This window comes from Solanum pennellii, chromosome 12 (genome assembly GCF_001406875.1).
Source record: "Solanum pennellii chromosome 12, SPENNV200".
Lineage (NCBI taxonomy): Eukaryota > Viridiplantae > Streptophyta > Magnoliopsida > Solanales > Solanaceae > Solanum > Solanum pennellii.
Genome location: NC_028648.1, coordinates 47,936,464 through 47,943,719, shown reverse-complemented (window position 1 = coordinate 47,943,719; position 7,256 = coordinate 47,936,464).

Genomic DNA, 7,256 nt, shown 5'->3' with positions numbered 1-7,256 from the left:
GCCTGCGACGGTCCGTCCTGCTGCTTTCGTCACAAAGTTCAGAGACTAAATTTCACTAAAGGGTCTGTGACGGTCCGTCGTGCCCACGACGTTCCGTCCTGCCATGCGGTCGCGAAGTTCAGAGAGTTGTTCTCAGTACCCAATTTTTCGGAATCTAAGTGTTTTGGAACGAGACCCCCTCGATGGTCCGTCGTGCCCATGACGGTCCGTCGTGGGATCCGTCGATCCAGACAGTTATTGCCAGAATAAACTCTACTGCTCAAATTGACTAAACAGGTCGTTACATTTTCATTTGCTACATTTGACATTCATGTTTAATTTTCTTCTATTTCAACTTTAACATGGATTTACTACATTTATAATTCAATATAATTCATTGGAAGTTTATAATGTGTCTCATTTTTTAAGACTAGATATCTTGTCTAATTAATTATTGATATACATTTTATTCAATCTAAGATCATCGATTTTTCTACGAAAAAAGTAGAGAGAAAAAGAGCAACATAAATTGACGGAGAAAGAGAAACAAAAAAGAAAGCGTGGAAAAAATAGAGATATAAAATGTTAGAAAGAAATAGAGGGAGAAAGAGTAAGAAATTAAAAAAAGCGAGAGACAGCGAAAAGTGACAAATTTAAAAGCCGATAGAGAAAAACAAATCAAATAAAACATATAGTGTTGTTATATAATGTTACAAATGGTAATAATTAAATAATATATTTAAAATAATAAATTATTTTTGAAAAGAGATCAGCTCAATTAATTAATCCTTTTATTTTCATAGGTTAAAGCTTATTTTTGTTACCAAATTAACAGTACACTAATATTTAGTATTAAAAGTATAATATCCAATCACTAAAACTAATTTATTTGATTAATAAAAAATAACCCACTTCTCAAACTCCGCCATCCTCCCCCATTCCACACCTTATTACCAACACCCTCTCTGCCAAACCCCGCTATCCCCTCTTCCTAAAAAGAACTTAGCCTTGTCCATGTTTTGAATCCAAAATAACTTGAGAAAATTAAATAAAAGGTGTCAAATAAGTCTTGGTTTTATTTTTGGTGACAGATTGACCAAGAGATGGTCAAATCCTCTTTAAAATGTAATAAACTAAATTTGGGACCAAATTAACATTTCATAAACTTTCTCAATGTTTTATAAAATACAAAAAAGCACTTCATTTTTGAACTTTTATAATTCAATCCAAATCATTTTTATTTTTTTTAATCTTCTCCCAACGTTCTCTCTCTCTCTCTTTTGTTCTTCTTCTTTTTCCTTTTTCAATCTTAAAATCCAACTAGACTATCCTCATTATCTTCCTCTTCCTCTCCGACTATCTCCATGATTTTCCTCCTCATCTCCAGTTGTGAGTCTCTCTTCTTTCTGAACTGAAATCGCAATCGATTTAAAATGAGTATGTTATAACATCTTACTTATAGGTTTGGACAACAAAATGGTCATGTGTGGCAACATAAGATTCATCTGTGGCAACTTAGAATTCACCTGTGGCAACATAGAATTCATTTGTGGCAAAAATTTGTATATTTGTGTCAACATATGATTTATCTGTGGCAACATAAGATTTATATGTGGCAACTAAAATTTCATGTGTGGCAATAGTAGATACATATGGGGCAATATAATGTTAATTTATGTTAACATACTATCAATCTGTGGCAGCAAAATGTTAATATTATTTTATAATTAATTGTAAACTCTCGATCTTTTTTATTTACCTTGTGGATGAAATGATACAAGAAGCTTCATCCATGACAACAACTCAATCTTTTATTGGTCTTGCTTCCTCTTCTAACATCAAATGTTCTCTTTGTATATGCGAAGAATGTGAGCAACAACATTATTATTTTATTAGTCGTGTTAAAAAACTCACTGATATTTTTAAGGAATTGTCTCATAATATTGATGTACAAAGATCCATGAAGAATTCATAGCCTTTGAAGTGTATGACGTTGAAAAAATATATTTCCCAAACACTTTATATAATTTGTGAGAAAAAGAAAAGGAGAAGAATGAAATGGAGGAGAAGGAGAAGAAGGAAAAGCAGGAGAAGGAGAAGGAGTCGAAGCAGAACGAGAAGGAGAAGGAGAAGGAGAATGATAAGGATAAGGAGAAGGTGAAACAGAAAGAGAAGGAGGATAATGAGAAAGAGAAGGAGAATCAGAAAGAAAAAGCCAAAGCAAAAATGAAAGAAAAGAAAGTCGAGGTCGTTATTTGTGATGTGAAGTGACAATATCCATTTGAAAGTTTTAACATTGACAGCGAGGGTCCAACTGAACTAATGTTATCTTTCTCGCAATGGACAAATGAGGGTCTTGTTGACACCCAATTTCGACCCTCCCCGGTATAAATTAGTTTTCGAGCTTCTTAAATTTCCAAACAATTTAAAATAATTAGTTTCATAAATTTTGCGAATAATAATAATAATAATATATGAACTTTGTGTTATTTTGAATACTTTTGTCTTTTTTTTCTTATTATTTTTAGATAGCCTATATATTTTACATGATTATGTATATAGTTGGTATATTTTATGATTATTTCTCAAAATATTTTAAATTTTAGTAAGTATTCTATTTAAATAATTTAGTTCAAAATTATGGTTATATTTTGAATCACTATTTTACAATTTAAATAATTATATTACTAAATAAGAAGCTCGTTAATTAATTAATACAAATTCGTTTTATTTAAGGTTTAGCCAAATTTATCATCTTAACTCTATTTGGGTATTTATTAAATTAACCCATTCTCTTTTAATTAATTTCCAGCTCACTCCCTTCTATTCCCTTCAGCAGCCCACTTTAATTCCCTTTCCGGCCAATTTTGAAACTCCATAATCCAGACCCATTTTTCTTTATTTCCTCTCTTCCCAACCCAATTCCCTTTTTCCCCTTTCCCTTCAACCCAATTTCCTTCTCATTCACAGCCCACTCTAATTCCTCTATTCCCAGGCCCTTTTTTTTTTAAAAAAAATCAGCAGCCCACTTCAACCCTTTTCCCTTTAATTCTCAAGCCCAAGTTCAAATATTTTTCTCTCTATTATTTATTTGTTTGAATTAAATTAATATTTTTGTAGAATTTTAATAATCTCCTAAAGGGCAACCATTTTTCATTATTTTAAATTTTACTATTTTATTTACTTATTTTGTTTTATTTACTTTTATCACCATTTAGTTTTCCTTAAATTGAATCCCTCTAAATATTTCCCTTTAGAAGTAAAAAATGAAATAAAAAATATTAAAACGAATTTTCTCTTTACTTAGTTAAAAATTATTTTTTAAAAGTCATTTAGTCAAATCGCCGGTCAATCGCGAGTTAGCTGGCATCCCGAGGGCCTAATAACTTCTCGGGATGTACATTGAACTTCGAACCTTTTCTATCGATTTTTAATCTGTTTTTAAATCTTTTGAAATTTTTTCTTGATTTTATCAAAAATCAAGTGGCGACTCCGTAACTGGAAAGTTGATTTTTCTTAAATAATAAGATTAGTTGATTTTTTCTAAAACTAGTAATCTTCACACCATTTTTAAACAAATAGTATTTTTAAAAATAAAATAGAAATGGCGACTCCGCTGGGGATTAATTAAGTTCTAACCACAAGATTTGACTGTTTGACTAATTGTTTTTAATTGTTAAAATATTGTTTGTGCCGAATTGTTTAAATTTTCATAAACTGTCACTGCAATCATGGCACATCATAAAATTCCGTCAGACGACATTTATTTCATTTCCACTAAAAAGACGATTATGCGGGTTCGCAGTCGTTCGTTAACCAAAATTTTCTCGGGACACCCTGACGAGTGTAGTTGGCTACTTGATAGTCAACGATCGTTAACTGTCCCAACCCAAGTAGTCCGCTGGGTTATCCTTTCCACTTCAAGTACAACCCAATCTTAGTCAAACTAAGAATGAGCGCAGCCCAATCCCGAATCTAGCGCATTGGCCTAAGACGACCCAACACCCAAGGCGTGTTGGGCCCATTAGAAGACCACCTTGAGTCCAAAACGGCCCACGGCCTAAATGGACGTTCATATTTATGTGTTTAAATTTGAAGGATGTATACGTTGTTTGAGAAAATCATTGTCTCATAGGGTAAGAATTAGATTATAGTTTATATAAGTTAACGAAAGAGCTTTAAAAGCTACTGGTCCATCAAAAGACGTTGGCACCCGAAGATTATAAAAGTCAAGAATGAAGAAGGATCTTTCGTGGAGGCATAGTTTAGGGTCGTACCCCTGCGTGGGACTGATTATTTCGTATGCATTTCCCCTATTATGTATCCTCATTGAGTTTTATTCATAAAATTTGTATAAATTTGAGTTTTGGGCCAATGAAATATTTCAAATGACGTATACATCTCTCAAATCGCTAGGCCTACCCTTGGCACAAAAAGGTCACATATCTGTTTAGAACGCGCAATATTGTTCATGTGTTATAACTGCTTATGTGAATATGTTGCTTTATTTGGAGATACTCTAGCTCACTCTTATTCAAATAGTTTTAAAATCCTAAGCACGAATATCAAGTCACTATCAAAAGTGCGTCCAAATACTCTTCGAATCTTTAGTTTCCCAAAAAAATATAAAAATTTGAGCTTCATTTTTCTTTAGTACTACTCTCATATCAGAAAAAGATTCATCATTTCAAATCAAAAGAATTTTGAGAAATTTTATCTTTTTCGACTCTTACAAGGAAATTAGAGTTACATCTCAATCAAAAATCAAAGTACGGTAATGAAAGATACCGTCAACTTTGTCTCGACTCAAGTCGGCATTTTTAGTCACTAATCCCAAAGTCAAGTAGACAAATTCCTGTCTATTTAGTCAATTCTGTATATTGGTTTCTCTATATTGATGAGCGAGTTTATCTCCGAATAAAGCAACTCTTATGTGTTTACACCTATATGTGATATCTTGTATTATTTACCACCTCCAAGCACTAACACATTTGTCTTTTGAGTTTTTTCATTTGTCAGGTATTTAGAACTGATCTGTGTTGATAAGTTGGTTGATCATCTGTATTTCACAAGGTCTAAGGCCCCTAAAGATTCCTTCCCCGATCAAAATTTGCAAAGAGGAAAGACAATAATGGGGGATAACAATGATGAGATTGACATGAATGATGTTGTCGTGGATCAACCCGCCGCCGCTGATAAAAATGAATTGATTATGCAGTTGATGCAACAGATTGCCGAAATAAGGGTCGAAATGCAAAGAATGCAAGATGTGTCTAATCCAATTTCATCCCTCAACCCTCCAAGAGATGGAAGACGTCCACTCCACTTTCCTACACCAAGCAAGGAACAGGTTCAAAACCTTCCCTCTAACCCCGCTCAAAATCCTCCAACCATTGACTTAACTACCCCCAATCCCCGTCATGCCACCTCATCATGTCAAGCACCACATCCTCCTCAAAAAACCAACCTTCAAATCCTCCATCTCCCTCAAAACCAAAATACAACGATACTCAAACCTTCCCCCATCTTCAAAACCAAAATACTGATCCTCAAACTTTCCCCCAAAATTATCAAGCCACTCAAAATACCCATAATCCTTCCATTGTTCCACCCATACCTCAAAAGACTACTTTCCAAATCCCAACTTTAAATGAACCTTATGCCGACTGTTCCGAGCTTGATAACTATAAGGAACAAGAGAGAGAGTGGAGGTCAAAAGAAGAGGTAGTCAAGGTGAATATGAAAGAAGAGAACAGGAAAGCCATGAAGGAGTTGCACTATATTTCCGAAGTCGATGGATTGAGCTATAAGGATTTATGCATCCATCCAAATCTCGACCTCCCAGAAGGGTTCAAAGTGCAAAAGTTTGTCACTTTTAACGGAACAGGAAATCCTCTAGCACATCTGAAAGTTTATTGTGATCAACTCGTGGGAGTTGGCAAAAATGAAGCATTATTGATGCGTCTCTTCAGTCGAAGTCTAAGTGGAGAAGCTCTAGAGTGGCTTACATCACAAGAGCTGAAACAATGGAAAAATTGGAATGCACTCGCAAAGGATTTCACGGAAAGATTTGGACATAACATAGAAGATGCCCCAGATTGCTACTACTTGGAGAAGATCAAACAGAAGTCTACAGAAAATTATCGAGAGTACGCTCTTCGTTGGAGAAAAGAGGCCGCAAGAGTTCAACCTCCCTTGTCGGAACGTGAGATCACTGAAATGTTCATTCGTACTCAAGAGCCTGAGTACTATGAAAGAATGTTGTGTATGATGGGACAAAAATTTGTCGAGATTGTAAAAGTGGGAGAAGCTTTGGAAGATGGTTTCAAGACTGGAAAGGTCACCAAACTTACCGCATTGCAATCTCATGGAAAATCTACAAGAATTAGTGATATGGATAAATCAAAAGGAAAAGTGGAGGAGGTAAGTATGGTCACAACTACTCGTATAAGGCCATCTTCTCAAAGGAAATATCAAAACCATAATGTCAATCTGAAAAAATTTCCTCGCCCAAAATTTAGGAAGGCTCCTAAGGTATTTACACCATTAAGGGAATCTGAAACTCAACTTTATGAAAGGTTGAGAGCATGGGTATGCTCTATCCTATAAAAGGAAGACCAGCCAATCCTTTGGGAAAATTTTACAGAGCTGACCACAAATGTGCTTATCATTCAGGAGCCGTTGGACACGACACAGAGAATTGTTAAACTCTGAAGCACAAGATACAAAACATGATCAACAACAACTTGATCAATATTGAGGAAACCACTTGAATGGATGACATATTGGATGCTTAAGAGTGAGTACAAAACATTTCTGAACTGAGTCATTTTAAGATATTCATCATCAAAGGTCGAGAAGAAGAATGCCCAACATTGGCCAAAATTTTGCATATGAAGTTTTGTTACCTTTCTTTTGAAATGTATTTAACCCCTTTTTTCCCCTCATTTTATCTACATTTCTTGTCTGAACTACGTTCGACCTGAATTCTCAAGAATGAGATACGTAGGCGGCTTATGTCGGCCTCGGTCGTTTATTTATCAAAACTTCCTATTTTGGTTAATCCTTAAGAGGGGAACTACGTTTGACCTGATTCCTGCTTCAATGGGATACGTAGGCGCCACAACGGCTCGATCATATACCCAGTAAGATTTCCATTTCTCTTCATAATGAAAACTGGGATAGAATTTTTGAGAGGATCTCCAACATTCATTTGAAGTTGGACTTCTTTAACAAGTCAAAACAGAAGACCAAAATTCTACAGAGTTAGCTTTGGG